This window comes from Astatotilapia calliptera, chromosome 2 (assembly GCF_964374335.1).
Source record: "Astatotilapia calliptera chromosome 2, fAstCal68.1, whole genome shotgun sequence".
NCBI classification, from domain to species: domain Eukaryota; kingdom Metazoa; phylum Chordata; class Actinopteri; order Cichliformes; family Cichlidae; genus Astatotilapia; species Astatotilapia calliptera.
Window position 1 is genome coordinate 13,587,051 of NC_137423.1, and position 8,616 is coordinate 13,595,666.

An 8,616-nucleotide genomic window follows, 5' to 3' on the forward strand; every position below is an offset into this window, starting at 1 on the left:
TCCTGATCTTGGTGGGACGCGTAGGCTTCTTCTAGTGATTTGATGTTTTTTTCTAATTCCTGAATATTTTTGTTTTCTTTTTTCTTTTTATGTGATGAGAAAGAAATTATTTTACCTCTCATCACAGCTTTCCCTGCTTCCCATAGAACAGAAGCTGATGTTTCGGGAGTGTCATTATAGTCCAAATATGAAGTCCACTCTTTTTTAAAATATTTAATAAAGTCTTCATCTTTAAGTAGTGATATATTAAATCTCCAGTTTTTTCTTGGCGTAGTATTATTCTTGTGCATTAGTGTTAAAGATACAGGACCATGATCGCTGACAGCTATAGGGTGAATCTCAGTGTCTGAAATGTCACTCAGCAATGAGCTGCTGACCAAAAAATAATCCAGACGAGAGTAGGAGTGATGGACATGTGAGAAAAAAGTATATTCCTTACTGGTGGGGTGAAGGGAGCGCCATGCATCGCAAAGACCAAAGTCACTCATATACTGTTTGATTATATTTGTGGACTGCCAATTACGCTGAGTTCCCGCTGTATTGAGCCTATCCATGTCTTCATTTAGTCCAAGGTTGAGGTCGCCTCCAAGAACAAGTGTGCCACCTAAGTGTTCAGAGAGTGCACTGAAAAAACCGTGAAAGAATGAGGGATCATCAACATTTGGACCATATACACTTACAATACATAGCTTTTATCAAGTATAGATAGTTTAATGATTAAGAATCTGCCCTCTGGATCTATAACTGTATCGAGTACTGTGAAATTAATATTTTTATGTATTAAAATTGCTACTCCCCTTTGTCTAGAACTATAACAAGCTGAGAACACATTAGGAAACTCAGGTGTTTTAAGTTCATTCGAACCTCTAAGAGGTCTGTGGGTCTCTTGTAAAAGGACAACATCTGCCTGTAGTTTTTTGAGTTGGTTAAATATTTTTAACCTCTTTACTCTGGAGCCAGCTCCATTTATATTCCATGTAATGAACCTCAGTGTACCCATAGATGTTTGTGTATAACTAGGGATGTATGCTGTGTGCGTCGCTTAGACAGGTGGAGAGAATACGTCACTTGTTCATAAATAAAGAGAAGGAGAGAGAGAAAAAATGTGTGGCGAGATGCTCCCTGAGTCTGACTTTGTGTATGCATAGTTACTAATATGAGTAGGCTTGGCTTAAGTGTGTGTATCCTAAACGACTGTGTGCGCTGTCTGACTGATGTAAATGTGCTGCCGTTGAGCGCATGGTGCGTATGTGTCGAAATAAAGGATGTTTGTGGATGAGTGTCGAAGCAGGTGATCGAGGCAGTGAAAGGAATAAAGAAAGAAACCAAGGACAGGGGTGAGCAGCATAAAACCAAGAGGGGGTAAAGAGAGGGGGAAAAAAAACGAGAAGAAAAAAAAACACAAAACAAAACGTAAACATTCCAATTAAATCACTGACGGAGAGTGACGGTGTTAATTCTGCTATGAAATCACACTTTAAGATGCGATTTGATGCTGGTAAGTTAAACAGATGTTAATGCAAGTTAGTGTGAGTGGATAGGGAAATGGTGCAGCTGATTCTTATCTGGTGTGAGGTTAATACAGCCACGGAGTGATGTTGGGGTCGTGGTGGAGCTGTCCGTCCACGTACAGCCGGTCCACAGCGATGACAGCGCGGGAACCCTTCTGGACGAAGCCGCGTCGGATTGGGAAGAGGACCCTGCGTCGTTCCAAGATCTCTTTGGGGAACTGGTCGTTCACGCTGAAGTCCGTTCCTTTTAATTCCCTGCCGCGGCTTTTCACATGTTGCTTTTGTTTGAAGTGGCCGAATTTGGCCACGATAGGACGTGGTCTCCCGGCCGTAGCCCGAATGGGGCCGAGGCGATGTACCCGATCGAAGACGATGTTCTTCACAGTGTCCTCCGGCAGCTTCAGGTGGGTTTTGATGAAGCTTTTTACCGTGGTCTCCGCGTCCTCTCCAGCGGCTTCTGGAATACCAGAAAATACCAGATTATCACGCATGCTACGAGCTTGTAGATCGATAACTGTTTCTTTTATTTTTTTATTTTCTCTATTGAGCTGGGTAACATTATCTGTGAGACATTTCACTGACTCCCTTAGCGTGGCATTTTCAGCAGCAAGCGTTTCCACCTGCTGCTGGCTGTACTCCAGGGATTCTCGCAAGCATTTAAATTCTCGGTGAAGAATCTCCACCAAGGACAGCCTTGCGTCGAAACTGGACAATCGCTTGTCGATTGACTCCAATATGTCAGCAATATCTTTGCCGGCTGGCGATGTTGAGCCGGGGGAATCTGCCGGGAATCTGATTACTTTTTTCAAGTAACTTGACTAACACTGCCTGCATGTCACAACCCATTCTCCTGCTGACTCCATGTAGGCTTTGGAAATTTCACAGCTAAAACTAAAGCTCATGGTGAAACCTGGACTATGACTCATTCTCTACCGGACAATGTCCCTGCTCTGACTCTTGTTGCACATTAGTGAGTGAGATGGATGAAGAATATATTTACAGCAGTGAGAACTATCCTGGTGAATCTGCCCTAAATCCTGAGCTAAGATCACCTCACCTTCTACTAAAAATATTTTATAACAGTACTCTTTGTCCCTGATCACTTGAATCATTATAAAATGCCAGCATCCGTTTTTCTTGTCTCTGTTGTTTAGTTTAGAAGTTTAGAATAACGTGAAAGTCTCGTAAATCTGATCAGGCATGTAAAGCCAGTCAAATGAGCTTCCGGACTTTTCCAATTACATGCTTACTGTGGGCTGAGTATGTACATCGCTTATTATGACATAGCCTAGAGGGTCAAGATATGCTCCAACAACCTGAGATCTGTTTGTAGAGGAAACAGGCATCCTATAAATATGCTCCAGGAAAGAGAAACAGACTGAAATTTTGAATAGGATGAGCTGCAAATCCAGCACAGCCTCAACAGTGAATGTCTGAGGCTGAGGACGTAAGGGTGGTGGGACTAGGAACAGCAAGCTTCAGAATATTTTCTACTGGGATTGAGTAATTAAATGTAATGCAGTTCTTAAGCCTAACAAACGTCACACTGTGGCCCAGGTCAGGTTTGACCCAGGCCAAGCATTTCCTCTTAGTGTGAATGCCATGAACTTTGAATTACAGATTTATATCTGACATCAATAAAGAGATGATCATCTCTTAATATCTCAAAGAACAGGGAGAGTGTACAGAAATATTTTACATGAAAAATATTTACATGAAAACATAACAGCCGCAATGATTTAAATACATTTTATTGAAAGTCAATATTTAAAGAGTATTCTGAAATTGCTTCATTACATCTGTTAAACGCTGTCCAGCAGTAAACGCTGACTTTGAGTTCACGTTTGCCTCCACGAGTCTGCACTTTGGGTCCTCCTATCCTGCCTGCACATAGCCTTCACATGACAGACACATAAAACAAAATAAAAATAAAATAAATATAGTTTATTATCATTTTCAGTCTGTTTAAAATGTGCATTTAGAAATCGTATTATATTTCTCCTCTAAATTCGGCCTACAGCATTCTGGATTACGTACCAGTCTCAACCAAAAGACTGAATTTAACTGCACAGGCCAAATATTGATCCGTCCCAAAGTGACAAATCCAGACTGTGATAACGGTTTTATGTTTACTTCAACAAGCGGGGACATGTTAGAACAGGTTTAACACCATAGACCAAAAAAATAAAATAAATACAAATATTAGATTTTTTTGTTTTTAGGCAGAGGTAGGAAAAACGTGTGGTGATATTTTAAGAGCTTATTTTTCAGCTTTGACAGTTTTGCAGATAAATCTCCAACAGTGCAGACTGACAAGCAAAAAAACATTTTTATTAAACGAGCCATTTCTGAGTCCAGGGTGAAAAGTCCTTTGAGAAACCAACGTTATCGTACTGATGATGCATCAACAGTAAACTCAGACTGAAGGTGAATGAAAGGTTCATTTTCTGCCTTTGACTTTGTGTGAACGTCCACGTGATATTATCACGTCTCTAAACGGGCAGAAAGAGATTTCCTCACCTGTGCTGTGATCTGTACTCCTTCTGATGATAAGCACTCCTCACAGTGCTGATGATGACAAGGGAGCCAGAGAGTGACCTCATGTCAATGCAGTGACCTCACATATTCATGTGGTTGCGATTGTGATCCAGCATTTCAGAGCAGAACTAAAAGATTCTTCACCATATGACATAAGAGCAGTCCTCATTCACCCGCGAGCATACGCGGGGAAAGAGCAGCAGAGACTCTGTTCTCTCCCTCGCTCTGTGTGTGTGTGTTTTGCTGAGAACACACTGAAACGTCAGCTATTTCTGAGTGTCCAATATTTTCCGCCACAGTCAACAGTTGCCTCGAGGCACAGAGGAAGCTCCCGTTTGGCTCTGAGTCTCTGCCCCCCCTTCATAGCCCTCCAACTGCAGACACACACAAACAAATAAAACCACACACACATTCATGCACACACACAGCCTCACCTCCTTGGGTATAATTAAGTATTTGAAGAAAGTGCAGTCAATAACAGAGAACAGCCGTCTCTTAACTTTGATGGAGGCGCCGGCACAGTACTCTTTATTTTACTGGAAAGGTTAAAAAGAAAGGAGGACACACTCTACACAACAATATGAACAAAAAGGCTTCACTGTCTCCTCTGAAACAATTCTTCAAGCATATAACAGCAAACAAAACCTACGTTTAATCATTTTCAACCTGCTAAAAGCTAAAAGGAGGGGAAATCATAGATTTAATTGTTCTGTAATTGAAATGAGATTTTTTGGATTTTGACTTAAATCACAGGTTCTGAAACTCTACCAGCAAAATATCAAAAACCAGAATCTCCTCTCTAAGTTCACGTCCTCGTGCACCTCTGGGCCTCTTCCAGCATTACTGGTTTGCTGCTTCACTCACTCGCAGGCCCACTCTGACTGCTTGCACTTGTGTTCCTGCCATTTTACTATAGAACTCAAACTTGTACAGAGAGCAAAAACCTCTGAACAATTTTCAGTGGGCAAGTCAAGGGCAGTGCTTTGTTCTTCTAGCTGTGCACTGTCATACAGTTAACACGGGCAGTTATTATTTAACACCTGAAGAGATGCAGTCATGATAAAGTGAGGTGCACACCATGATGGCGTTGTACCCTCCTGTTCATGCACAGAGTCATTAAAACCCACCAGTTTGTGTTTTATTGTGTTTTTGAGCACAACAGTTTAACTCACCAGATTTTGCTCCCTGCCACTTCTTCCACTTTCACCAAAATGAAATTCAAGGTGGAAAGCTGCTTGTTGACAGGACGAGGCCAGTCTGCATTGCAAACACATGAGCGCAAATGTACAGAATGGCAAGCTTTGCCTGGGAAGTCTAACTGTAGACGGAGACCAGCCAAATTTAAACTGCATATGTTTTTCGAATGTGAAATAAACCTGGTGTAATGACAGAGTACAGCGTTTGGTGTAAGTCTTGCTCCAGCTGACTCATTATCCCGCTCTCTGTCTGAAAGGTCAGGCTGAATAAGTAGCTAAACCCACTGACCCGACCTCAGCACAACATGGCTCCACATGCACATCTTAATTGAATTTATCCATCTTGAATTATTCATAAGCCAAACCACCTCAGTGCAAACCATTTTTATGTGTCTTTCAGTGCACGTGTGCTCTGTTATTAACTCTGTCGTAATCTATCATAACTGTTACATCAGCATATGAATCCATTTCTATATTACGATGTTTTAGAAGACTTTTGATGCCAAATGGTCTCCTTTCAGCTCCGTCCCTCAAAATTGCTATTCAGTTACAGTTACCTAATAAATTGAAAGTAACGTGTGGATTAAGGACTTGTTCACTCAAATATTTATATCAGCCCACCCCCACATATCAAAAATGTTTTATTTTTTAATATCTGCGTTTTTGTGAACGTGGGCCCCAAAAAAGCAGGAACAGAGGTTTTAAAAGACAACAGAGGCTTAAATCTACTGCAGACATTGTGATTCGGAATGTAACTGAGCGAACAACCTGTGACTCTGTGTGGTGGCCACTGTCCTGGGTGGACATCTGTTTGACTTTTCCGGCAGCTCATATGAACAGATGTAGAGTGTCGGCCTCTCCGACCGATACGCCTCCTTTATGGAGATTGATACCAGGAGTTTTGCAGCAGCTGCAGAAAGCATGACCTGCACTGCATCTGCATAAGGCTTATTCGTGCTGGGCCACACAGGTCACACAGACTAATGAGGCCACGACGGAAAGTTAGAGAAGCTGCATACAGTGACCTCTGCTGCTCCTTTAACTATAAAAATAATCATGCCCACAAAAACAAAGCTGAGATTTTGACTCTTTATTTAAACCCATGTTTGGGCACATCAAATTCTGATCATTCACCCAAGAAGATAAAAGTCCAAGCAAACATTTAACATTTATTCGTGAATTGCTGTCGGCTGCAGGTCTTTTCTTGATGTTAAGTCTTGGTGAAAAAAAACACTTTCAAGTATGAGAAAGGTTCTGTTGAAGAATAATTTTCTACTGTTTCCACGTTAATTTAAAATTAAAAAATAAACAAAAAGAAAGATGATTTATACGTCACTAATTGAATTAAGATCAAACAAAGAGTCTATGATGACAATGCTCGTCTCATAAAAAAGCTTCAGTAGCACCTGAAATCATTCTGTGGAAGTCTGTTCACCGTTGCATACTAACAATATTTTAAATTGTTTTTTATGTTTATATTTGTTTGTTTGTTTTAAAGAAAAAAATAAATGTCTTTGGCTCGGTTTTTGCCATCGTGATCGATTTTAACCTGAGAGATTGTCAATTTGTTCATTCATCACAAACTTCATCATATTTTTGATCAGAATCTGAATCTCGAGACATTTACGTGCCAATATTCAGCCACTCGTGGTGCCACCTAGTGGCAACAAAGTAAATATTTTTTGGTCAATATTATCGAGTATAGAAACAATTGTAATTGTGGGTCTACATCAGCATGAGCTGTAGTTGGTGAATAGGAAGTGGTAAGTATTAAGTTCATGTCCAGTCACAGCCAATTACAATCCTCAAATTAACGTGTCCACTGACAAGAACCACCTCAGCTCAAGCGCATCTCAAAAGGTGCTTGGGCATGACCAAAGGTTTAACTTTAAACTGAAACTTCCTCAGTACAAGAGCACAGCTTTCTACTCGTTTTTCTTTACGCTTGGCTATAGAAGTCATTAATAAGCTCTTGACTGAATCATTGAAATTAATGAGAATTTTCAGAATGCTGTCTTATATGAAGTAAGTGTTGCCTTTGTCTCTGGCCAATAATAAAAACTGAGAATGAAGTGTAGAGCAACACAGCTGTAATTTGCACTTTTTGTTTGGTTGTGATCAAACATGAGCAAAAATCTAAGAAAAGAAGATGTTTTATTCCCACTTGTCTTATTTGCTGGTTGGTTAGTGTAGTTTCATGATTAAAAAAAAAAAAGCAGTATGCATATTACCCTCTCAATTGTGAACTTACAGACGCTGAAAGTGCACAACTTTTGTTACCCGCAGAGCTGGAATCAGACTTTGAATGTCATCCTGCAATGTTTGTGGAGCCAGCGCTTACATGAGACACCTCTTAATAATTATCTCCTGCAGACAGCCGTCTACCTGGCAGCGCTTTCTGGCTCAAGTTGAAGAAACAGGCAGCAGGACAGCAATGCAGCAGCAGACCTCAGAGCAGCTCTATCTGATATGACTGCAGCTTCGATATCAGTTATTAGTTTTTACCAGTGACCTGATAATTGTACTGCAGTGTTGGGGAATACATGTACCGCCGTTACGTATTTAAAATACAAAATATGAGTAACTGTATTCCCTTACAGTTACCATTTAAAAAGGTGGTATTTAGAATACAGTTACTTTGTTGAAATAAATGGATTACACGGCAGTATTTTCCTGTTTCATATTGTGGTGGGTCAGGACTGTTTGGGTTTTGTTTGACAGCTATGTTCTGTTGTTCCAGGCGGTAGCGTTACGGTTGCCATGGTTACAGGGTGACACTCTCTCTGTGACTTTGTGTTTCCTGGGTGAGAGAGCGCCTTTTTGTTGTTGTTGTTGTTGTTGTGCTAAGCTAATAGGCAGAATGCTACAGGCATAGCCCTAAAGAATGTAGCCTCATGGGCAGTGTAGTCCGTGCTGCAGGGAGAACAGACTGCCATACACGTTATGTGTCTGTGAGCGCCAGGAGGGAGAAAAAGGAGAGTGAGAAAGTACGAGCTGTCATCGAGCAGAAACGGGAGCTGGAAGTATGTAAATATAATAATAACCACTGCAGCCAAGAAGAGAGCCTGATGAGCCCAGTTGTAAGTAAGCTATTAAGACTGGACTGTACACTGTGTTTGTGTTTTCCTCCGAAACAATAAGTTCCGTTGGAGCAGCCTTTCAACGCCTCTCTCTGTCTCTCGCTAGCAAAGTTGACCCAGACAACAAAGTAAAGCTATTTTTCGGCTACGAACCCGACATATTAGCCAGCGGTCCCTTTACTATGGTTAGGAGCCACAGACCTCCAGTAATAGTAATAAAAGTAGTTGTAAAACGCATGATAATATGTTAAGTAATCCAAGAGTATTCAGAATACTTTGGATTCAGAATAT

The 8,616-nt window shown here is 40.9% G+C and overlaps 1 long non-coding RNA gene across 1 annotated transcript; it reads right to left on the reverse strand.

The window, feature by feature from the left end:
* Positions 1-3,245: 3,245 nt before the first annotated feature.
* LOC145420480 (uncharacterized) lies at positions 3,246-4,236 on the reverse strand. The gene is made up of 2 exons (XR_013901800.1): positions 4,032-4,236; positions 3,246-3,406 (listed from the first exon to the last, which is right to left on the reverse strand). It is a non-coding gene; the product is annotated as an uncharacterized LOC145420480 (long non-coding RNA).
* Between the last annotated feature and the right edge of the window lie 4,380 nt (positions 4,237-8,616).